This window comes from Lutra lutra, chromosome 7, assembly GCF_902655055.1.
Source record: "Lutra lutra chromosome 7, mLutLut1.2, whole genome shotgun sequence".
NCBI lineage: Eukaryota > Metazoa > Chordata > Mammalia > Carnivora > Mustelidae > Lutra > Lutra lutra.
In genome coordinates this window covers 28,070,389-28,097,380 of record NC_062284.1, presented here as the reverse complement: position 1 = coordinate 28,097,380, position 26,992 = coordinate 28,070,389, and the positions used below count along the sequence as shown (strand labels likewise).

The window sequence follows — 26,992 nt, the reverse complement described above, 5'->3', positions numbered from 1 at the left end:
AATAACGTCAGACCTGTTCAGAGAAACCTGGCAAGCCAGAAAGGGCTGGCAAGATATATTCAGGGCACTAAATGAGAAGAACATGCAGCCAACAATACTTTATCCAGCAAGACTGACATTCAAAATGGATGGAGAGATAAAGATTTTCCAAGACCAGCAGGGCTTAAAAGAGTATGTGACCACCAAGCTGACACTGCAGGAAATATTAACGGGGATTCTATAAAAGGAAAAATCCTAAGAATATCATTGAACAGAAATATGGAGACAATCTACAGAAAGAAAGACTTCAAAGGTAACACGATGTCAATAAAAACATATCTATCAATAATCACTCTCAATGTGAATGGCCTAAATGCACCCACAAAATGACACATGGTTGCAGATTGGATAAAACGACAACCCATCCATATGTTGTCTACAAGAGACCCATTTTGAACCTAAGGATATATCTAGACTGAAAGTGAAGGGATAGAGAAGCATCTTTCATGCCAATGGGCCACAAAAAAAGGCCAGGGTAGCGATTCTCATATTAGATAAATTAGATTTTGAACTAAAGACTGTAGTCAGAGATACAGGAGGGCACTACATAATTCTTAAAGGGACTATCCACCAAGATGATCTAACAATTGTAAATATCTATGCCCCCAATATGGGAGCAGCCAATTACATAAGAAAACTATTAATCAAGATAAAGAGTCGTATTGATATGAGTACATTAATAGTAGGATATCTTAACACACCGCTCTCAGTAATAGACAAATCATCCAAGCAGAGAATCAATAAAGAAACAAGAGCATTGAATAACACATTGGACCAGATGGATCTCATAGACATATACAGAACATTCCACCCTAAAACATCAGAATACTCATTTTTCTCCAGTGCACATGGAACCTTCTCCAGAATAGACCACACACTGGGTCACAAATCAGGACTCAACTGATTCCAAAAGACTGAGATTATTCCCTGCATATTCTCAGATCACAATGCTTTGAAACTGGAGCTCAATCACAAGGAAAAGTTCGGAAGGAACTCAAACACCTGGAAGCTAAAGACCACCTTGCTTAAGAATGCTTGGATCAACCAGGAGATCAAAGAAGAACTGAAACAATTCATGGAAACCAATGCGAATGAAGACACTTCGACCCAAAACCTATGGGATACAGCAAAGGCGGTCCTAAGGGGGAAATACATAGCCATCCAAGCCTCCCTCAAAAAAATTGAAAAATCCAGAATACACCAGCTGTCTCTACACCTTCAAGAACTGGAGAATCAACAACAAATTAAGCCCACTCCATACACAAGAAGGGAAATAATCAAGAATAGAGCAGAGAGCAATGAGTTAGAAACTAGAGATACAGTAGAACATATCAATGAAACTAGAAGCTGTTTTTTTGAAAGAATCAATAAGATCGATAAACCATTGGCCACACTAATCCAAAAGAAAAGAGAGAAAGCTCTAATTAATAAAATTATGAATGAAAAGGGAGAGATCACAACTAACACCAAGGAAATAGAAACAATCATCAGAAGTTAGTATCAACAGTTATATGCCAATAAGTTAAGCAACCTAGATGAAATGGATGCATTCCTGGAAAAGTATAAATTGAACCAAAATTGAACCAGGAAGAAATTGACAACCTGAATAGACTGATATCTAGTAATGAGATTGAAGCAGTGATCAAAAATCTCCCAAAAAACAAGAGCCCAGGACCTGACGGATTCCCTGGGAAATTCTACCAAACTTTCAAAGAAGAAATAACACCTATTCTCCTGAAGCTGTTTCCAAAAATTGAAGCAGAAGGAAAACTTCCAGACTCTTTTTATGAAGCCAGCATTGCACTGATCCCCAAACCAGGCAAAGACCCACCAAAAAGGAGAATTTCAGACCAATATCACTGATGAATATGGATGCTAAGATTCTCAACAAGATCCTAGCAAACAGGATCCAACAGCACATTAAAAAGATTATCTACCATGACCAGGTGGGATTCATCCCTGAGTTACAAGCATGGTTCAACATTCGCAAATCAATCAATGTGATAGAACAAATCAATAAGAGAAGAGATAAGAACCACATGGTCCTCTCAATTGATGCAGAAAAAGCATTTGACAAAATCCAGCATCCATTCCTGATTAAAACTCTTCAAAGTATAGGGATAGAGGGAACATTCCTCAAATTCATAAAATCTATCTATGAAAGACCCACAGCAAATATCATCCTCAATGGGGAAAAAGCTCACAGCCTTCCCGTTGAGATCAGGAACACGACAAGGATGCGCACTCTCACCACTCTTGTTCAACATAGTATTAGAAGTCCTAGCAACAGCAATCAGACAACAAAGAGAAAGAAAAGTCATTCAAATTGGCAATGAAGAAATCAAATTGTCTCTCTTCATAGATGATATGATACTTTATATGGAAATCCCAAAAGACTCCACCCCCAAACTACTAGAACTCATTCAGCAATTCAGTAATGTGGCAGGATACAAAATCAATGTACAGAAATCAGTGGCTTTCTTATACACTATCAATGAAAATACAGAGAGAGAAATTAGAGAATCAATTCCATTTACTATAGCACCAAGAACCATAAGATACCTGGGAATAAACCTAACCAAAGAGATAAAGGATCTGTACTCGAGGAACTACAGAACACTTATGAAAGAAATTGAAGAAGACACAAAAAGATGGAAGGCCCATTCCATGCTCATGGATTGGAAGAATAAACATTGTTAAAATGTCTATACTGCCTAGAGCAATCTCTGCTTTCAATACCATTCTAATCAAAATTCCACTGGTATTTTTCAAAGAGCTGGAGCAAACAATCCTAAAATTTGTATGGAATCAGAAGATACCCTGAATTGCTAAGGAAATGTTGAAAAAGAAAAACAAAACAGGGTCATCATGTTGCCTGATTTCAAGCTTTACTACAAAGCTGTGATCACCAAGACAGCATGGTACTGGCATAAAAACAGACACATAGACCAGGGGAACAGAGTAGAGAGCCCAGATATGGACCCTCAACTCTATGGTCAAATAATCTTTGACAAAGGAGGAAAAAATATACAGCGGAAAAAAGACAGTCTCTTCAATAAATGGTGCTGAGAAAATTGGACAGCTATATGTAGAAGAATGAAACTCAACCATTCTCTTACACCATACTCAAAGATAAACTCAAAATGGATAAAAGACCTCAACATGAGACAGAAATCCATCAGAATGCTAGAGGAGAACATAGGCAGTAACCTCTTTGATATAAGCCACAGCAACTTCTTTCAAGATATGTCTCCAAAGGCAAAGGAAACAAAAGTGAAAATGAACTTTTGGGACTTCATCAAGATCAAAAGCTTCTGCACAGCAAAGGAAACAGTCAACAAAAGAAAGAGGCATCCCACAGAATGGGAGAAGATATTTGCAAATGGCAGTACAGACAAAAGGCTGATATCTAGGATCTATAAAGAACTTCTCAAACTCAACACACACAAAACAGATAATCATGTCAAAAAATGGGCAGAAGACATGAACAGACACTTCTCCAATGAAGACATACAAATGGCTATCAGACACATGAAAAAATGGTCATCATCACTAGCCATTCGGGAGATTCAAATTAAAACCACATTGAGATATCACCTTACACCAGTTAGAATGGCCAAAATTAGCAAGACAGGAAACAACATATGTTGGAGAGGATGTGGAGAAAGGGGAACCCTCTTACACTGTTGGTGGGAATGCAAGTTGGTGCAGCCACTTTGGAGAACAGTGTGGAGATTCCTTAAGAAATTGAATATAGAGGGAGGAGTCAAGATGGCGGAGAAGTAGCAGGCTGAGACTACTTCGGGTAGCGGGAGATCAGCTAAATAGCTTATCTAAAGATTGCAAACACCTACAAATCCAACGGGAGATTGAAGAGAAGAAGAACAGCAATTCCAGAAACAGAAAATCAACCACTTTCTGCAAGGTAGGACTGGCGGAGAAGTGAATCCAAAGCGACGGGAAGATAGACCGCGGGGGGAGGGGCCGGCTCCCGGCGAGCGGCAGAGCAACGGAGCAAAATCAGGACTTTTAAAAGTCTGTTCTGCTGAGGGACATCGCTCCAGAGGCTTAACTGGGGTGAAGCCCAGGCGGGGTAAGCGCGGCCTCAGGTCCCGCAGGGTCGCAGAAGGATCGGGGGTGTCTCAGTGTCGCAGAGCTTACCGGTAAGAGAACGGGGAAGCCGGCTGCAGAGACAGAGCTGAGGAGTGACTCTCAGCTCAGGGTTGCCTTGAACCGGTCGCAGGCTCGGTCAGCTCGGAGCGCGGCCGGAGGCGAGGGTGACGAGAGTCATTTGGCACTGTTCTCTGAGGGTGCACTGAGGAGTGGGGCCCCGGGCTCTCGGCTCCTCCGGGCCGGAGACCGGGAGGCCGCCATCTTTATTCCCGTCCTCCGGACTCTACGGAAAGCGCTCAGGGAACAAAAGCTCCCGAAAGCGAACCCGAGCGGATGACTCAGCGCGGCCCGGGGTAAGGGCGGTGCAACTCCGCCTGGGGCAAAGACGCTTGAGAATCACTACAACGGGCCCCTCCCCAGAAGATCTACAGGAAACCCAGCCAGGACCAAGTTCACCTACCAAAGAGAACGGCGGAATTCCAGAGGAGAAGAAAGCAAAGCACGGAACTCATGGCTTTCTCCCCATGATTTTTTAGCCTTGCAGTTAATTTAATTTTTTTTTCTTTTTCAATTTTTTTTTTCTTTTTCTCTTCTTCTGCTAAATTTTTTTTAACTTTTACCATTTTCTTTTTTTTAACGTTTTTTAAATAGTTTATCTAATATATATATATTTTTTCCTCTTTTTATATTTATTTCTTTATTGGCTTTCTTTTTTTTAATAGTTTTTTTTTTCTTTCTTTCTGAGCCCCTTTTTATCCCCTTTCTCCCCCCTCACAATTCAGGATCTCTTCTGATTTGGCTAAAGCATATTTTCCTGGGGTTGTTGCCACCCTTTTAGTATTTTACTTGCTCCTTCATAAACTCTTATCTGGACAAAATGACAAGGCGGAAAAATTCACAACAAAAAAAAGAACAAGAGGCAGTACCAAAGGCTAGGGACCTAATCAATACAGACATTGGTAATATGTCAGATATAGAGTTCAGAATGATGATTCTCAAGGTTCTAGCCGGGCTTGAAAAAGGCATGGAAGATATTAAAGCAACCCTCTCGGGAGATATAAAAGCCCTTTCTGGAGAAATAAAAGAACTAAAATCTAACCAAGTTGAAATCAAAAAAGCTATTAATGAGGTGCAATCAAAAATGGAGGCTCTCACTGCTAGGATAAATGAGGCAGAAGAAAGAATTAGCGATATAGAAGACCAAATGACAGAGAATAAAGAAGCTGAGCAAAAGAGGGACAAACAGCTACTGGACCACGAGGGGAGAATTCGAGAGATAAGTGACACCATAAGACGAAACAACATTAGAATAATTGGGATTCCAGAAGAAGAGGAAACAGAGAGGGGAGCAGAAGGTATATTGGAGAGAATTATTGGAGAGAATTTCCCCAATATGGCAAAGGGAACAAGCATCAAAATCCAGGAGGTTCAGAGAACCCCCCTCAAAATCAATAAGAATAGGTCTACACCCCGTCACCTAATAGTAAAATTGACAAGTCTTAGTGACAAAGAAAAGATCCTGAAAGCAGCCCGGGAAAAGAAGTCTGTAACGTACAATGGTAAAAATATTAGATTGGCAGCAGACTTATCCACAGAGACCTGGCAGGCCAGAAAGAGCTGGCATGATATATTCAGAGTACTAAATGAGAAAAACATGCAGCCAAGAATACTATATCCAGCTAGGCTATCTTTGAAAATAGAAGGAGAGATTAAAAGCTTCCAGGACAAACAAAAACTGAAAGAATTTGCAAATACCAAACCAGCTCTACAGGAAATATTGAAAGGGGTCCTCTAAGCAAAGAGAGACCCTCAAAGTAGTAGATCAGAAAGAAACAGAGACAATATACAATAACAGTCACCTTATAGGCAATACAATGGCACTAAATTCATATCTCTCAATACTTACCCTGAATGTTAATGGGCTAAATGCCCCAATCAAAAGACACAGGGTATCAGAATGGATAAAAAAACAAAAACCATCTATATGTTGCCTACAAGAAACTCATCTTACACCCGAAGACACCTCCAGGTTTAAAGTGAGGGGGTGGAAAAGAATTTACCATGCTAATGGACATCAGAAGAAAGCAGGAGTGGCAATCCTTATATCAGATCAATTAGATTTTAAGCCAAAGACTATAATAAGAGATGAGGAAGGACACTATATCATACTCAAAGGAACTGTCCAACAAGAAGATCTAACAATTTTAAATATCTATGCCCCTAACGTGGGAGCAGCCAACTATATAAACCAATTAATAACAAAATCAAAGAAACACATCGACAAGAATACAATCATAGTAGGGGATTTTAACACTCCCCTCACTGAAATGGACAGATCATCCAAGCAAAAGATCAACAAAAAATCAAGGCCTTAAATGACACACTGGACCAGATGGACATCACAGATATATTCAGAACATTTCATCCCAAAGCAACAGAATACACATTCTTCTCTAGTGCACATGGAACATTCTCCAGAATAGATCACATTCTTGGTCCTAAATCAAGTCTCAACCGGTATCAAAAGATTGGGATCATTCCCTGCATATTTTCAGACCACAATGCTCTAAAGCTAGAACTCAATAACAAGAGGAAATTTGGAAAGAACCCAAATACATGGAGACTAAACAGCATCCTTCTAAAGAATGAATGGGTCAACCAGGAAATCAAAGAAGAATTGAAAAAAATTATGGAAACAAATGATAATGAAAACACAACAGTTCAGAATCTGTGGGACACAACAAAGGCAGTCCTGAGAGGAAAATATATAGCGGTACAAGCCTTTCTCAAGAAACAAGAAAGGTCTCAGGTACACAACCTAACCCTACACCTAAAGGAGCTGGAGAAAGAACAAGAAAGAAACCCTAAACCCAGCAGGAGAAGAGAAATCATAAAGATCAGAGCAGAAATCAATGAAATAGAAACCAAAAAAACAATAGAACAAATCAACGAAACGAGGAGCTGGTTCTTTGAAAGAATTAATAAGATTGATAAACCCCTGGCCAGACTTATCAAAAAGAAAAGAGAGAGGACCCAAATAAATAAAATCATGAATGAAAGAGGAGAGATCACAACGAACACCAAAGAAATACAGACAATTATAAGAACATACTATGAGCAACTCTACGCCAACAAATTTGACAATCTGGAAGAAATGGATGCATTCCTAGAGACATATAAACTACCACAACTGAACCAGGAAGAAATAGAAAGCCTGAACAGACCCATAACCAGTAAGGAGATTGAAACAGTCATCAAAAATCTCCAAACAAACAAAAGCCCAGGGCCAGACGGCTTCCCGGGGGAATTCTACCAAACATTTAAAGAAGAACTAATTCCTATTCTCCTGAAACTGTTCCAAAAAATAGCAATAGAAGGAAAACTTCCAAACTCATTTTATGAGGCCAGCATCACCTTGATCCCAAAACCAGACAAGGATCCCAACAAAAAAGAGAACTACAGACCAATATCCTTGATGAACACAGATGCAAAAATTCTCGCCAAAATACTAGCCAATAGGATTCAACAGTACGTTAAAAGGATTATTCACCACGACCAAGTGGGATTTATTCCAGGGCTGCAAGGCTGGTTCAACATCCGCAAATCGATCAATGTGATACAACACATTAATAAAAGAAAGAACAAGAACCATATGATACTCTCCATAGATGCTGAAAAAGCATTTGACAAAGTACAGCATCCCTTCCTGATCAAAACTCTTCAAAGTGTAGGGATAGACGGCACATACCTCAATATTATCAAAGCCATCTATGAAAAACCCACGGCAAATATCATTCTCAATGGAGAAAAACTGAAAGCTTTTCCGCTAAGGTCAGGAACACGGCAGGGATGTCCGTTATCACCACTGCTATTCAACATAGTACTAGAAGTCCTAGCCTCAGCAATCAGACAACAAAAGGAAATTAAAGGCATCCAAATCGGCAAAGAAGAAGTCAAACTATCACTCTTCGCAGATGATATGATACTCTATGTGGAAAACCCAAAAGACTCCACTCCAAAACTGCTAGAACTTGTACAGGAATTCAGTAAAGTGTCAGGATATAAAATCAATGCACAGAAATCAGTTGCATTTCTCTACACCAACAACAAGACAGAAGAAAGAGAAATTAAGGAGTCCATCCCATTTACAATTGCACCCAAAACTATAAGATACCTAGGAATAAACCTAACCAAAGAGACTAAGAATCTATACTCAGAAAACTATAAAGTACTCATGAAAGAAATTGAGGAAGACACAAAGAAATGGAAAAATGTTCCATGCTCCTGGATTGGAAGAATAAATATTGTGAAAATGTCTATGCTACCTAAAGCAATCTACACATTTAATGCAATTCCTATCAAAGTACCATCCATTTTTTTCAAAGAAATGGAACAAATAATCCTAAAATTTATATGGAACCAGAAAAGACCTCGAATAGCCAAAGGAATCTTGAAAAAGAAAGCCAAAGTTGGTGGCATCACAATTCCGGACTTCAAGCTCTATTACAAAGCTGTCATCATCAAGACAGCATGGTACTGGCACAAAAACAGACACATAGATCAATGGAACAGAATAGAGAGCCCAGAAATGGACCCTCAACTCTATGGTCAACTCATCTTCGACAAAGCAGGAAAGAATGTCCAATGGAACAAAGACAGCCTCTTCAATAAATGGTGTTGGGAAATTGGACAGCCACATGCAGAAAAATGAAATTGGATCATTTCCTTACACCACACACGAAAATAGACTCAAAATGGATGAAGGATCTCAATGTGAGAAAGGAATCCATCAAAATCCTCGAGGAGAACACAGGCAGCAACCTCTTCGACGTCAGCCGCAGCAACATCTTCCTAGGAACATCACCAAAGGCAAGGGAAGCAAGGGCAAAAATGAACTTTTGGGATTTTATCAAGATCAAAAGCTTTTGCACAGCAAAGGAAACAGTGAACAAAACCAAAAGACAACTGACAGAATGGGAGAAGATATTTGCAAATGACATATCAGATAAAGGGCTAGTGTCCAAAATCTATAAAGAACTTAGCAAACTCAACACCCAAAGAACAAATAATCCAATCAAGAAATGGGCAGAGGACATGAACAGACATTTCTGCAAAGAAGACATCCAGATGGCCAACAGACACATGAAAAAGTGCTCCATATCACTCGGCATCAGGGAAATACAAATCAAAACCACCATGAGATATCACCTCACACCAGTCAGAATGGCTAAAATTAACAAGTCAGGAAATGACAGATGCTGGCGAGGATGCGGAGAAAGGGGAACCCTCCTACACTGTTGGTGGGAATGCAAGCTGGTGCAACCACTCTGGAAAACAGCATGGAGGTTCCTCAAAATGTTGAAAATAGAACTACCCTATGACCCAGCAATTGCACTGCTGCGATTTACCCTAAAGATACAAACGTAGTGATCCGAAGGGGCACGTGCACCCGAATGTTTATAGCAGCAATGTCTACAATAGCCAAACTATGGAAAGAACCTAGATGTCCATCTACAGACGAATGGATAAAGAAGATGTGGTATATATACACAATGGAATACTATGCAGCCATCAAAAGAAATGAAATCTTGCCATTTGCGACGACGTGGATGGAACTAGAGGGTATCATGCTTAGCGAAATAAGTCAATCGGAGAAAGACAACTCTCATATGATCTCCCTGATATGAGGGAGAGGAGATGCAACATGGGGGGTCGAGGGGGTAGGAGAAGAGTAAATGAAACAAGATGGGATTGGGAGGGAGACAAACCATAAGTGACTCTTAATCTCACAAAACAAACTGAGGGTTGATAGGGGGAGGGGGTTGGGAGAGGGAGTGGGGTTATGGATATCGGGGAGGGTATGTGCTATGGTGAGTGTTGTGAAGTGTGTAAACCTGGCGATTCGCAGACCTGTACCCCTGGGGATAAAAATATATGTTTATAAAGCTGTAAAAAAAAAAAAAAAAAAAAAGAAAGAAAGGATGAATCCCCAAGTTTTGTAGCAACATGGACGGGACTGGAAGAGATTATGCTGAGTGAAATAAGTCAAGCAGAGAGAGTCAATTATCATATGGTTTCACTTATTTGTGGAGTATAACAAATAGCATGGAGGACAAGGGGAGATGGAGAGGAGAAGGGAGTTGAGGGAAATTGGAAGGGGAGGTGAACCATGAGAGACTATGGACTCTGAAAAACGATCTGAGAATTTTGAAGGGGTGGGGGGTGGGAGGTTGGGGGCACCAGGTGGTGGGTATTGTAGAGGGCACGGATTGCATGTAGCACTGGGTGTGGTGCAAAAATAATGAATACTGTTATGCTGAAAAAAAAAATTAAAAAAAAAATAATAAAAAAAAATAATAATAATTAAAAAAAAAAAAAAAAAGAAATTGAATATAAAGCTTCCCTATGACCCTGCAATTGCACTACTGGGTATTTACCCCAAAGATACAGATGTAGTGAAAAGAAGGGCCATCTGTACCCCAATGTTTATGGCAGCAATGGCCACAGTCGCAAAGTGTGGAAAGAACCAAGATGCCCTTCAACAGACGAATGGATAAGGAAGATGTGGTCCATATATACAATGGAATATTATTCAGCCATTAGAAAGGATAAATACCTAACTTTTTCATGAACATGGATGGGACTGGAGGACATTATGCTTAGTGAAATAAGTCAAACAGAGAAAGTCAATTTTGTAAGGTTTCACCTATTTGTTCAACATAAGGAGTAACATGGAGGGCTTTAGGAGAAGAAAAGGAGGAGTGAATTGGGGTAAATCAGAAGGGGAGATGAACCATAAGAGACTGTGGACTCTGAGAAACAAACTGAGGGTTTTAGAGGGGAGGAGGGTGGGGGGGATGTGTGAGCCTGGTGTTTGGTATTAAGGAGGGCACGTATTACATGGAGCACTGGGTGTTTTACATAAACAATGAATCTTGGAACACTGCATCAAAAACTAATGATGTTTTTTATGGGACTAATATGACACAAGAAAAAAAAATAGTGGAGTTGTCTTCCTTGAAAAAATGGTAAGTCTGTTCTGTTTAACATATATGCGTAAGAAGTGTGTGAGTGCATACTGAGTTGTGGACTGGCAGACATTGTTGGTGGCCAACCCATATCCATTCCTTACCTATACCATAAAAATTAGAAAGTTGAATATTTGATTTTTGAATCTTACTACTACAGTAGCCATGCACTAAAATTCCAGATTCCAGTCTGGAATCTGCTGGGGGACTTCATGGAAAGCTTTCCATTTTTTAAAAATAAAAGTCATACAGGGTGGGCTTAAGCCTTTTTCTTGCTTTGACCTTAGAGATGATGTTTGGACCTGCAGTGATCATATTAGAATTATTAGACAACAAATATGAATGTGAAAACTCATATGTTCAGGATGGTAGAGCAAAAATATTAAAGGTATTGATAGTGTTATTGATTACTAACCCAAGCTTAGCAATCACTGAGTTCAGGATTTTTTGTTTTGTGTGAAAATTGGATCCATATTTGTATATGCTTCTGTAGACTGGGTTCTCTGTTCGCTATACCCCAAAGCATCCTTAGAGTTACAGTATAAATGTCTCTTTTCTGTACTACAATGTCAAGGATAGTTTTTGTTCTTTTTAGTCTTGATAACTTACTAGTAAATAATGGCTATATGAAGAGAAGAAGACATTTTTTAAACTTTCAAAGTGTTACTATGTACAGGCATCTTCTCAATATGTGACCCAGATTGCCTTTTATTTTTTTTTAATTTTTGAATAGAACATTGACATATTTCAGCATTGCACTTTTAGTATAATGAATAAACACCTTTGAAAATTGGTTTCTCATGTTGAGTTATATAGTAAGAAATGCTAAAGATTGTTAGAACCACATAAAAGTCTTCAGGAAGAAATTGCTGACTCCAGTGGAATAGTTTGATGTAAAAGTCTTGGCTTTTATCTGGAACATTCTTTTAGTTATGCATCATTGACTACTAGTAAATATTTATTCCAGAGTGCTGTTTTACTTTAACTGCTTTACATTAGAGTACATACTTGTTGTGCCAATGTCCATTTAACTGTTTTTGTTCATTTCAGAAAATTGTTTTATTCCAATTGTGACTCAACCATATGAGGTTCAAGATTGTGCTTTTCTACTTTTGCCCTTTTTAAAATTAATTAGAAATAAGAACCAAGTGTGCCAAGAAAATGCTTGAACACCAAACAAAGGTAAGTAGGGAACTAAGCAGAACAGACCTATTTCTTTGGATGTATTTTATAGAACAAATTTTTTTTATAGAAAAATTATATTTGGCTTCAAGAAAACTAGCTTTCTAATTCTTAGTCACATTGGGAAGTTGTGATCCAAATACTTTCTTAGGAAGAGAAAAAAAAAATTTCATCTGAAGGGTTTTTTTGTTTTGTTTTACATGTAAAAACAAAACCTTTTAAAATTATTTTGAAAACAAGCTGAAGGGCCTGACACTGAAGATTCTGTTATTACCATGGCTAAACACATATGGAGTGATTTTGAGGTATTGAGATATACTAGTCTGCACTGTGGTTTTTTTTTTTTTTAAAGATTTTATTTATTTATTTAACAGACAGAGACCACAAATAGGCAGAGAGGCAGGCAGAGAGAGAGAGAGAGAGAGAGAGAGAGAGAGAGAGAGAGAGAGGAGGAAGCAGGCTCCCCGCTGAGCAGAGAGCCCGATGCGGGGCACAATCCCAGGACCCTGGGATCATGACCTGAGCAGAAAGCAGAGGCTTTAACCCACTGAGCCACACAGGTGCACCTGCACTGTGGTTTTGTTGCAGACCTCCTCCATAATATTTTGCTTTCCTTTCCTGAGTGAGGCCTGACAAAAAATATCACAAAGATAACAAGGTGACATCTAAGTGGGAGGTTCTTAAATGTAGATAAGGGTGGTTTTAACCAACTGGCTGAAAAGGCTGATTTCTACTGAGGTTCATACATTCTACAGAAAGGATTCAAAGCAAAATTTAAAGCTTTGTGTTGGGCACCTGGGTGGCTTAGTTAGTTAAATGACTGCCTTCAGGTCATGATTTTGGGGGTCATGGGATCAAGTCCCACATCGGGCTCCCCCTGCTCTGTAGGGAGCCTGCTTCTCCCTCTCCTTCTGCTTGCTACCCCCATCTTGTGCTCGCTCTTGCTCTCTCTCTCTCTCTGTCAAATAAATGAATAAAATCTTTAAAAAATAAAAAAATAAAGCTTAGGGTTTTAAAATTTAAATTACTCTAATTTTTTTAAAGATTTTATTTATTTATTTGACAGAGAGAGAGAGATCACAAGTACGAAGAGAGGCAGGCGGGGGGGGGGGGGGTGCGGGAAGCAGGCTCCCTGCTGAGCAGAGAGCCCGATGCGGGGCTCCGTGCGGGGCTCGATCCTGGGATCCCGAGATCATGACCTGAGCCGAAGGCAGAGGCTTAATCCACTGAGCCACCCAGGTGCCCCAAAATTACTCTAGTTTTTAAGAATGTGTTGTTATTGGGGTGCCTGACTGGCCGTCTGTAGAGCATGTGACTCTTGATTTCAGGTTTGTAAATTCGAGCCCCATTTTGGGTGTAGAAAGTACTTTAAAATAAAAGCCAGAATGTGTCAGTTATTAAAGTGGTGGCTTTTATGACTATTCTCTAAAATGTTTCTGCTGGGCAATTCTCTTATCTACTTTTTATGACTATCTTGTTTGCTGGCTGTTCTTGAATTGTATCTGATACACACATGCCCATATTCTTTCACTGTGGGAGACAGCATGACTAAGTGGATACCTTTCTCTTGGACCTCCTCTTCCAGTATCTGCTCAAACTGCACAGGTATTCTAGTTAGCTCACTATTTACTAAGTCCCCACACTTGTGAGATTGCAAAGGGAAGCCAAAATTATATTCACTAATGAACAGATCACTTATGGTTTCAGGTCTCACATTTAGGTGTTTAATCTATTTTGAGTTTGTTTTATGTATGGTGTAAGTGAACCAGTTCCATTCCCTTGCATATAAGTGTTCAGTTTTCCCAACACCATTTGAAGAGACTGTCATTTTCCCATTGCATATTCTTTTTTTCTTTTTTTTAATCATTTTTTAAATTTATTTTCAGCATAACAGTATTCATTGTTTTTGTACCACACCCAGTGCTCCGTGCAATCCGTGCCCTCTCTAATACCCACCACCTGGTTCCCCCAACTTTCCACCCCCCCACATCTTCAAACCCTTCAGATTGTTTTTCAGAGTCCATAGTCTCTCATTGTTCATTGCATATTCTTGCTCCATTTAACACCCGTCAATGATTAATTGACCATATCATTGTGGACTTATTCCTGGGCTCTGTGTTCTGTTCTATGTGTCTCTTTTTGTGCCAGCACCACCCTGTTTTGACTGTTATGGCTTTATAGTGTAACTTGAAATCTGAGATTTGTAATTCCAGTTTTGTTCTTTTATCCCAAAGTTGTTTTGACTATTCTTTTGTGGTTCCATACTAATTTTAAGATTATTTATCCTAGATCTGTGAAAAATGTTGTTGGTATTTTGATAGGGATTACATTAACTCTGTAGGTTGTTTTAGATATTATGACATTTTAACAATACTTGTTCTCCCAGCCTAAGAGCATGGGATATCTTTTCATTTATTTACATCATCTTCAAATTCCTTCATTAATTTTTTATAGTTTTCAGGGTACAGATCTCTCACCTCTTTGGTTAAGTTTATTCCTAGGTACTTTATTATTTTGGGTGCAGTTGTAAATAGGACTGTTTTCTTAATTTCTCTTTCTCCTACTTCATTATTAGTGTATGGAAATGCAAGAGATTTCTGTATACTGATTTCATATTCTGTGACCTTTCTGAATTCATCAGATCTGGTAGTTTTTCAGTAGAGTCTTTTGGGTTTTCTATATGTAGTATCATGTTATTGGCAAACAGTGAAAGTTTTACTTCTTCCTTACTGATTTGGATGCCTTTGATTTCTTTCTCCCGTCTGATTAGTATGGCGAGGACTTCCAGTCCTATGTTGAATAAAAGGGTGGGACTGGACATTCTTGTCTTTTTCCTGATATTAGGGGAATGCTCTCAGTTTCTCCCATTGAGTATGATGTTAGCTGTGGGTTTTTCATAGAAGACCTTTATTGTGTTGAGGTATGTTCCCTCTAAACCTCCTTTGTTGTAAGTTTTTATCATCAATGATGTTGTACTTTTTAAAATGCTTTTTCTGCATCTCTTGAAATGATCATATGATTTTTATCCTTTCTTAATGATGTGATGTATCTTGTTGGTAGATTTGCAAATATTGAACCACACTTGGAATAAATCCCACTTGATCTTGGTGAGTGGTTTATGTAATGTATCATTGGATTTTGTTTCCTAATACTTTATTGAGGCTTTTTGCATCTTTGCTCAACAGAGATAGTAACCTGAGTCCTCTTTTTTTTTTTTTTGTAGTGTCTTTTTTGAATTTTGGTATTAGGGTAATGCTGGTCTCATAGAATGAATCTGGAGGCTTTGCTTCTAATTTTGGGAATATTTTGAGGACAGTAGGTATGAACTCTTCTTTAAATGTTTGGTAAAATTCGCCTGTGAAACCATCTCTCCCTCACTTTCAATTTGGAGGTGTCTTTGGGTCAACTTGAATCTCCTGTAGACAGGATATGGATGGATCTTGCTTTCTATACAATCTGATACTCTGTGTCTTTTGATTGGAGCATTTAATCTAACATTTACATTCAAGTAATGATTGAAAGATGTGAATTTAGTGCCATTGTATTACTTGTAAATTCGCTGTTTCTGTAGATTGTCTCTGTTCTTTCTGTTCTTTATTATTTTGGGGTTCTCTTTTCCCTCAAAGGATCCCCTTTAATATTTCCTGCAGAACTGGTTTAGTGATCATTAATTCTTTTAGTTTCTGTTTGTCCTGGAAGCTCATTATCTCTCCTTCCATTCTGAATGATGACCTTGCTGGATAAAGTATCCTGGATGCTTATTTTTCCCATTTTGTACTTGAGTATATTATGCCAGACCTTTCTGGCTTTCCAGGTCTTTGTGGCTATATCTGCTGCCATCCTTATGTGTCTATCCTTGTAGATTAAGGATCTCTCATCCCTAGCTGCTTTCAGGAATTTTTCTGTGTCTCTGAAATCTGCAAGCTTCATGTAATAACATGTCAAGGTGTTAACAAGTTTTTATTGCTTTTGGTGGGGTGGTGGTTCTCTGTGCCTCCTAGACTTGAATGCCTATATCCTTTCCCAGATTAAGGAAGTTCTCAGCTATAATTTGTTCATATAATCCTTCTCCTCTCTCTCTTCTTCTTCTGGGACCCCTATTATTTGAATATGATTTCACCTAAAGGAATTGCTGATTTCTCAAAGTTAGCCTTCATGATCGAGTAGTTTTTCTCTCTTTCTCCAGATTCCTTACTTTACATCATTTTGTCTTCTATATGAATGACTCTCTCTTTTGCCTCATTTATCCTACCTGTTAGAGGCTCCATTTTTTTTTTTTACTGCATCTCAGTTATAACCTTTTAAATTTTGACCTGATTAGATTTTAGTTCTTTTTTTTAAATAATCATTTTCTTATTTCTTTTCAGCATAACAGTATTCATTGTTTTTGTACCACACCCAGTGCTCCATGCAATCCATGCCCTCTCTAATACCCACCACCTGGTTCCCCCAACCTCCCACCCCCCACCTCTTCAAACCCTTCAGATTGTTTTTCAGAGTCCATAGTCTCTCATTGTTCACCTCCCCTTCCAATTTCTCCCCAACTCCCTTCCCCTAACTCCCCATGTCCTCCATACTATTTGTTATGCTCCACAAATAAGTGAAACCATATGATAATTGACTCTCTCTGCTTGACTTATTTCACTCAGCATAATCTCTTCCAGTCCTGTCCATGTTGCTACAAAAGTTGGGTATTCATCCTTTCTGATGGAGGCATAATATTTCATAGTGTATATGGGCCACATCTTCCTTATCCATTCATCCGTTGAAGGGCATCTTGGTTCTTTCCACAGTTTGGCAACCGTGGCCATTGCTGCTATAAGCATTGGGGTACAGATGGCCCTTCTTTTCACTACATCTGTATCTTTGGGGTAAATACCCAGTAGTGCAATTGCAGGGTCATAGGGAAGTTCTATTTTTAATTTCTTGAGGAATCTCCACACTGTTCTCCAAAGTGGCTGCACCAACTTGCATTCCCACCAACAGTGTAAGAGGGTTCCCCTTTCTCCACATCCCCTCCAACACATGTTGTTTCCTGTCTTGCTAATTTTGGCCATTCTAACTGGTATAAGGTGATATCTCAATGTGGTTTTAATTTGAATCTCCCGAATGGCTAGTGATGATGAACATTTTTTCATGTGTCTGATAGCCATTTGTATGTCTTCATTGGAGAAGTGTCTGTTCATATCTTCTGCCCATTTTTTGACATGATTATCTGTTTTGTGTGTGTTGAGTTTGAGGAGTTCTTTATAGATCCTGGATATCAACCTTTTGTCTGTACGGTCATTTGCAAATATCTTCTCCCATTCCGTGGGTTGCCTCTTTGTTTTCTTGACTGTTTCCTTTGCTGTGCAGAAGCTTTTGATCTTGATGAAGTCCCAAAAGTTTTTTTTCGCTTTTGTTTCCTTTGCCTTTGGAGAGAAAAACAACAAAGAGAAAGAAGTTGCTGTGGCTTATATCAAAGAGATTACTGCCTATGTTCTCCTCTAGGATTCTGATGGATTCCTGTCTCACGTTGAGGCCTTTTATCCATTTTGAGTTTATCTTTGTGTATGGTATAAGAGAATGGTCGAGTTTCATTCTTCTACATATAGCTGCCCAGTTTTCCCAGCACCATTTATTGAAGAGACTGTCTTTTTTCCACTGTATATTTTTTCCTGTTTTGTCAAAGATTAACTGACCATAGAGTTGAGGGTCCATATCTGGGCTCTCTACTCTGTTCCACTGGCGTTTGTTTTTATGCCAGTACCATGCTGTCTTGGTGATCACAGCTTTGTAGTAAAGCTTGAAATCAAGTAACGTGATGCCCCCTGTTTTATTTTTGTTTTTCAACATTTCCTTAGCGATTCAGGGTCTCTTCTGGTTCCATACGATTTTTTGGATTATTTGTTCCAGCTCTTTGAAGAATACTGGTGGAATTTTGTTTGGAATGGCATTAAAAGTATAGATTGCTCTAGGCAGTATAGACATTTTAACAATGTTTATTCTTCTTATCCAAGAGTATGGAATGGTCTTCCATCTTTTTGTGTCTTTTTCAATTTCTTTCATGAGTGTTCTGTAGTTCCTCGAGTACAGATCTTTTATCTCTTTGGTTAGGTTTATTCCCAGGTATCTTATGGTTCTTGGTGCTATAGTAAATGGAATCGATTCTCTAATTTCCCTTTCAAGGATGGTTCAACATTCACAAATCAATCAATGTGATAGAACAAATTAATAAGAAAAGAGAGAAGAACCACATGGTCCTCTCAATTGATGCAGAAAAAGCATTTGACAAAATCCAGCATCCGTTCCTGATTAAAATGCTTCAAAGTATAGGGATAGAGGGAACAATCCTGAACTTCATTAAATCTATCTATGAAAAACCCACAGCAAATATCATCCTCAATGGGAAAAAGCTTGCAGCCTTCCCATTGAGATCAGGAGCACGACAAGGATGCCCACTCTCACCACTCTTGTTCAACATAGTATTAGAAGTCCTAGCAACAGCAATCAGATAACCAAGAGAAATAAAATGTATCCAAATTGGCAATGAAGAAGTCAAACTCTCTCTCTTTGCAGATGACATGATTCTTTATATGGAAAACCCAAAAGACCCCACCCCCAAACTACTAGAACTCATACAGCAATTCAGTAATGTGGCAGGATACAAAGTCAATGTACAGAAATCAGTGGCTTTCTTATACACTAACATTGAAAATACAGATTTTAGTTCTTTTACTTCTCTGGAGTCTTCTATGTTTTTTCAAGCCCAGTTAGTATCTTTGTAACTATTGTTTTGAAATCTGGTTCTGATATTTTACATATATCCATATTGATTAAAAGCCTAGTAGTGAGTAGTACCTCTTGTTCTTTTGGGGTGAGTTTCCTCATCTCATCATTATGTCCATAAAAGAATAGAAGAAAGAGAGAAAAGACAAAAATAACACCACCAGAAAAAACAATCAAACCTTAAAAAATAATTGGTCACTTTCCTATTTGTAGAATTGCAGCATACTTTTCTCAGTTCTCTGATTGATTTTGCAGATATTCAGAATGATTTGATAACTGTCTTCCTGAATTCCAGGGGCCAGACAAACTTCGGGTCCCCTACTACTCTGCCATCTTATCTCCTCCCCCCAGGAGTTCCCCTACACATCATTGCCAATACCTCTCACTTCTCCTGTTGTTGATAATAATAAATCACTTTCCATCTTGGGAATAACTCTCACTTGATTATGATGAAAGATTTTTTTTTAAATTTATTTATTTGAGAGAGAGAGAGAGAGAGATCACAAGTAGGCAGAGAGAGGGGGAAGCAGGCTCCCTGCTGAGCAGAGATCCCGATGCGGGACTCGATCCCAGGACCCTGAGATCATGACCTGGGCCGAAGGCAGAGGCTTAAGCCACTGAGCCACCCAGGCACCCTGAATGATTTTTTTTAAATGTATTGTTGGATGTGGTTTGCTAGTATTTTGTTGAGGATATTTGCAACTGTGTTCATCAGAGATATTGGCCTGTACTTTTTTGTAGTGACTTTATCTGGTTTTGTATCAGGTCACTCTCACCACTTTTATTCACTGGAAGTCCTGTCTGTACAATTAGGAAAGAAAAAGATTTAATAGGTATCCAAATCGGAAAGAAAGGTCTCTATTTCCAGATGTTATGTTATATATAAAAGACTGACAGACTCCAAGAAAAATGGTTAGAGGAAATCAATGAATTAACTAAAGTTGCAGGACACAAAATCAATACATAAATATCAATCATGGCTGCTAGAGAACGGAAGATGGCAGAAGAGTAGGGGACCTCTTATTTTCTGGTCCCTTGAAATCAACTAGATATCTACCAAATGATTCTGAACACCTGTTAATTCAACCTGAGATCTAAGAAAGGAGTTTCTGAAATTCTACAAATAGAAGAGCCACCACTATTTGTATGATTTGAGGTGCAGAGAAGAATCTCGGGGGAATATATTAGAAAATAAACAGTGAGGGGAGGGAGGAAGTGATAGAAACCTGGAGCACAAAATCAGAACTTTTAGAAATCTGCTCTTGTGAGGGTTGTTCCTCCCTGAAAGGTGCTCAGGTGGTGAAGTGGGGCAGAAGCGGGACAGTATGGTCTCAGGGTCCCTGGGGTCATAGAAAGAAAGGGGTGTCCGAGTTGGCAGCATTGTTGCAGGGAGACTGCCTACAATGAGCAGGGCCCAAGAGTGGGCTCACAGTTCTGTTTGCCATTAACCATGAACTACTGCAAAACTGGGCAACTGCTCCATGAGTAGGGGGCCTGCAAGCATCTAACTGTCATGTCCCTCCTTCCCCAGAGGACTGGTGTTTGTGTGCAACCACAGTAGTTTACAGAGTTTGATGCACACAAGTGGTTAACTGCTTTTCCCTGAGAGTTCACGGAATAGTGGGGCCCACAATCTTTCAGGTCCAGGGATGGAGATTGGTGTGCCAGCTTGTTAAATTTTGTTTCCATCGTCTATGTAGTCAAAGCCCTCAGGGATCAAAAGCCACACAGAACAACCTGAACAGCTTTCACTGAGCTCAGCCTCCTGGCAAGGGGTGGTGCAGCCACACCCAAAGACACCTAAGAATCAATGCAACAGGCCCTTCCCCAAAAGACCAGCAGGAGCATCAGGCTAATACAAATTTTATGGATTACACAGAACTGAAAAACCCTGCACTAAAGAAAATAGTATATACAATTTGAGTGTTTTTTCCATGATGACTTCAGTTTAAAATTTTCATCCTTTTTCTTTTCCTCCTTTCAATTAGTTTATTGTATCAACTGTTTACATTTTTTTAAATTTTAATAATTAAATTTTATAGATATGTTCTTCCTTTTTAGCTTCCTTTCATTCTATTTGCATGTGTGTGTGTGTGTGTGTGTGTGTGTGTGTGTGTGTTTCTTTACAATTTTGGGATCCAGTGTCTGTTAGATTATATTCTCTTTCCCCTCTCCTCCTTTTCTCTTTTTTTGGTTTCTGATCTCTTCAGATTTGTCTAGTGTCTATTTAATTGAGATCATGTTTGATATTTTTGATTTTGTTCTCTCATTCATCTATTCATCTCTAGATAACATGACTGGAAAGAGAAATTCAAAACAAGAGAAAGAACCAGAGGTAATACTCTCTGCCATAGATTTAATCAATATGGTAATATAAGTAAAATGTCAGCTAAAATTCTGAGTTACAACTATAAAGTTAGCAGCTGGGCTTGAAAGAAGCATAAAAGACACAAGAGAATCCCTTAGTGCAGAAGTAAAATAATTAAACCTAACCATGCAGAAATAAAAAATCTTTTAACTGAGATGCAGTCTAAAACAGATGCCCTAATGGCTAGGTAAATGAGGCAGAGGAGAGAGTAGTGGCATAGAAGATAAAATGATGGAAAGTAAGGAAGCTAGGAGAAAGAAAATCAGATAATGGATGATGAGGGGAGGCTTCAAGAAATCAGCAATACCATCAAATGAAACAATATTAGAATGATTGGGGTCCCAGAGGAACAAGAAAGAGAGGGACAGAAAGTATATTTGAGCCACTTATAGCTGAGAATTTCCCTAGCCTGGGGAAGGGAATAGGAATTCAAGTCCAGGAGGCACAGAAAACCCCCTCAAAATTGATATAAATAGATCAACCCTTAACATGGCGAAACTTGCAAAGTTCAGAGATTAAGAGAAAATCCTTTAACACACTTCAAGAGAAGAGGTCCTTGGGGCACCTGGGTGGCTCAGTGGGTTAAAGTCTCTGCCTTCAGCTTGGGTCATGATCCCAGGGTCCTGGGATCAAGCCCCACATCAGGCTTTCTGCTCAGTGGGAAGCCTGCTTCTCTTCCTCTCTCTCTGCCTGCCTTTCTACCTACCTGTGATCTCTGTCTGTCAAATAAATAAATAAAATCTTAAAAAAAGAGAGAGAGAGAAAGAGAGAGAAGAGTTCCTTAATGTACAAGGGTAGAAACATTAGATGGGCAGCAGACCTGTACACAGATACCTGGCAGACCAGAAAGGGCTGGCATGACATACTGATTGTACAGAATGGGAAAAATAGGCAGCCAAGAATTCTTCATCCCATAAAGCTGTAATTCACAATGGAAGGAGAGATAAAGAGCTTTCAGGACAAACAGAAACTAAGGAAGTATGTGACAATTAAGCCAGCCCTGTAGTAAATATTAAAGGAGATCCTTTAAGTGAAGAGAGAGCCCAAATGTAACAGAGACCAGAAAAAAAAATAGAGACAATCTATGGAAACCCTGACTTTACAGGTAATACAATGGCACTAAATCCTTATCTTTCAGTAGTTATTCTGGATGTAAATGGGCTAAATGCTCCAATCAAAAGACACAGACTATCAGATTGTAGAAAAAAATAAGACCCAACCATATCCTGTCTATAAGAGACTTATTTTAGACCCAAAGACACCTCCAGATTAATGGAGGAGGTGGAGGACCATTTATCATGCTAATGGACATCAAGAGAAAGCTGGGGTAAAAATCCTTATATTAGACAAATTAGATTTCAAGCCAAAGAGTGTAATAAGAGATGAAGAGGGACATTGTATTATACTTAAAGGGTCTATCCAACAAGAAGATCAAACAGTTATAAATATTTATGCTCCTTATTTGAGAGAAGCTAGTCATATCAACCAATTAATAACCAAACTGAAGAAATACATCGATAATAATGCAATAATAGTAGGGGACTTTAATACTTCACTCACTGCACTGGGCAGATCATTGAAGAAAATTAACAAGGGAACAAATGCTTTGAGTAGCACACTGGACCACACAGACCTCACAGGTAGATTCAGAGGATTCCATCCTAAAGTAACAGAATTCATATTCTTCTCAAGTGTACATGGTGCATTCTCCAGGATGTATCACATTCTGGGTCACAAATTAGGTCTTATTCAGTACCAAAAGATTGGGATTATTCCCTGCATGTTTTCAGACCACAATGCTTTAAAATGAAGTCAACCATGAGAGAAAATTTGGAAGGAACAAAAATACATGGAGGTTAAAGAGCACTGAATTAAAGAATGAATGGGTCAACAAGAAAATTAGAGAAGAATTTTAAAAATTCATGGAAACAAAAGAATATGAAAGCACAACTGCTCAAAATATTTGGGATACAGCCAAGGCTGTCCTAAGAGGGAAGTCGATAGCAATACAAGCCTTTCTCACGAAACAAGAAAGGTCTCAAATATACAAGTTAATCTTATGCCTAAAGAATCTGGGGAATGAACAGCAAAAAAACCCTAAACCTAGCAAGAGACAAGAAAGAATAAAGATCAGAGCAGAAATCAATGAAATAGAAACCAAAGAACAGTGGAACAGATTGGTATAACTAAGAGCTTGTTCTTTGAAAGAATTAATAATATTGATAAACCCTTGGCCAGACTTATCCAAAAGAAATGAGAAAAGGCCCAAATAAATAAAATCATGAGTGAAAGAGGAGAAACCAAAGTGAACACTGAAGAAATACAAAGAATTTAAGGAACACATTATGAGCAAGTATATGTCAACAAATTTAGCAATTTGAGGAAATGGAAGCATTCCTAGAGACATATAAACTGCCAAAACAACCAGGAAGAAATAGAAAAACTGAAAGAGGCCCATAACCAGCAAGGAAATCTCACAACAAACAAGATCCCAGAGCCTGATAGGCTGGAATTCTATCAAACATTTAAAGAAGAAATAATACCTATTCTTCAGAAGCTGTTTCAAAAAATAGAAATGGATGGAAAACTTCCAAAATCATTCTATGAGGCCAGCATTATCTCGATCCCAAAACCAGACAAATAACCCACCACAAAGGAAAATTATAGACCAATATCTGTGATGAACACGGATGCCAAAAATGTCACCAAAATACTAGCCATACTAGGATCCAACAGTACCTGAAAAGGATTATTCACCAGGACCAAGTGAGATTTATTCCTGGGCTGCAAGGGTGGTTCAACATCTGCAAGTCAATCAATTAATAAAAGAATCATTAATCATTAATAAAAATTAATCATTAATAAAAGAAACAGCAAGAACCATATGATTCTCTTGATGCAGAAAAAGCATTTGACAAAATACAGCATGCTTTCTTGATTAAAACTCTTCAAAATATATGGGTAGAGGGAACATACCTCAATATCCTAAAGCCATCTATGAAAAGCCCAGAGTGAATATCATTCTCAATGGGGGAAAAACTGAAGAGCTTTCCTCCTAAGGTCAGGAACACGATAGAGATGTCCATACTTACCACTGTTGTTCAATATAGTACTAGACGTCCTAGGCTCAGCAATCAGACATCATAAAAAAATAAAAGGCATCCAAATTGATAAGTCAAACTACAACTCGTCATAGATGACAGGATACTCTATATGGGAAACCCAAAATACCCTACCCCAATATTGCTAGAACTTATACAGGAACTCAGCAAAGTGTCAGCATATAAAATCAATGTGCAGAAATCAGTTGCGTTTCTATACACTAACAATGAGGCAGAATAAAGAGAAATTAAGGAATCAATCCCACTTACAGTTGCACCAAAAATCACAAGATATCTAGGAATAAATCTAACCAAAGAGGTAAAGGATCTGTATTCTAAAAACTAAAGAAATTGAGGGAAACACAGAAAAATGGAAAACCATTCCATGCTCATGGACTGGAAGAATAAATATTGTTAGAATGTTTTTGCTACCCAAAGCAATCTACACATTCAATGCTATCCCTATCAAATACCATTGACATTTTTCTTTTTTTTCTTAAAGATTTTATTTATTTAATTATTTGAGAGGGAGAGAGTGATTGATTGATTGATTGCAGGAGCACACAAGCAGAGAGAGAAGCAGAGGGAGAGAGAAGCAGGCTGTCAGCTGAGCAGGGGTCCCAATGTGGGGCTTGATCCCAGGACCCTGGGATCATGCACTGAACCGAAGGCAGATGCCTAACTAACTGAGCCACACACCAGTTGCCCCACCATTGACATTTTTCACAGAAGTGGAGCAAAAACATTCCAAGATTTGTATGGAACAAGAAAAGACCCTGAATAGATAGAGGAATATTGAAAAAGAAAACCAAAGCTGGTGGTATTATAATTCTGGACTTTAAACTGTATTAGAAAGCTGTAATCATCAAGACAGCATGGTACTGGCACAAGAACAGACACATATATCAATGGAATAGAACAGAAAACCCAGATATGGACCTTCCACTCTATGGTCAACTAATTTTTGACAAAGCAGGAATGAATATCCAATGGAAAGAAAACAGTCTCTTCAACAAATGGTGTTGGGAAAATTGGGTTGCCACACACAGAAGAATGAAGCTGGACCATTTTCTTACACTATACACAAAAATAAACTCAAAATAGGTGAAAGACCTAAATGTGGGACAGTAATCCATCAAAATCCTAAAAGAGAACAAAGGCAGCAACCTCTTCGACCATGGACTCAGCAATTTCTTGCTAGACATGTGTTCAAAGACAAGAGAAACAAAGCAAAAATGAACTATTGGATTTCAGATTTCATCTAGTTCAAAAGTTCTGAACAGTAAAGGAAACAGTCTAGAAATCTCAAAAGCAACCAACAGAATGGGAGAAGATAATTGCAAGTGACCTATCAGATAAAGGGCTAGTATCCAAGATCTCTAAGGAACTTAGCAAATTCAAGAGCCCAAAATGAAAGAATCTGGTCACTCCATGGGCAGAAGACATGAACAGACATTTTCCCAAAGAAGACATACAAATGGCCAACAGACTCATGAAAAAATGCTCAACATCACTTGGCATCATGGAAATATAGATCATAACCACAACGAGATACCACCTCACACCAGTCAGAATAGCTAAATGGAATAAGTCAGGAAACAAAGGGGGTTGGTGAGGATGTGGAGAAAGGGGAACCTTCTTACGCTGTTAGTCGTAATGCAAACTGGTGTCACTATTCTGAACAGTATGGAGGTACCTTCAAAAATTTAGAAATAGAACTGCCCTATGGCCTAGCATTTGCCCTACTAAATATTTATCCAAGTGTATAAAAACATAGTGATTTGAAGGAGCACCTGCACCTTCTACTAGCAATGTCCATAATAGCCACACTATGGAAAGGGCCAATATAGATATAGATATAGTAGATATATAGATATATATGCATACAATAGAATTTTACTCAGGCATCAGAAAGGATGAATATTTACCATTTACACTGACATGGATGATATTGAAGTGTATTATCCTGAGGGAAATAAGTCAATCAGAGAAAGACAATTATCATATGGTTTCACTCATATGTAGAATATAAGAAATGGTGCAGAGGATAATAGGATAAGGGGGGGGGACTGAATGAGAAGTAGAGAGGGAGACAAACCATGAGAGACTCTTAACTATAGGTAACAAACAGTTGCTGGAAGGGAGGTGGATGGAGGGAATGGGGTAATTGGGTGCATGTGATGTGATGAGCACTGGGTGTTATATGGAACTGATGGATTACTGAATTCTACATCTGAAACAAATGATGTACTGTATGTTGGCTAATTGAATTTAATTTTAAAAAATGGAGAAGAAAATTTCATAGTAGAACTACTTTATGATGCATCAATCATTGTAATCAGTTGGTATCCAAAAAATGCAAAACTGTTAATTCAAAGGAACACATGCACCCC

At 38.6% G+C, this 26,992-nt stretch overlaps 1 long non-coding RNA gene across 1 annotated transcript in view; it reads left to right on the top strand.

Annotated features, from left to right (window-relative positions):
- LOC125104696 (uncharacterized) overlaps positions 1-26,992 on the top strand; it is a 66,575-nt gene that overhangs the window by 23,788 nt on the left and 15,795 nt on the right. Inside the window, exon 4 of the long non-coding RNA XR_007128696.1 lies at positions 12,231-12,362. This is a non-coding gene — a long non-coding RNA (uncharacterized LOC125104696). The remainder of the gene's footprint in view (positions 1-12,230; positions 12,363-26,992) is intronic.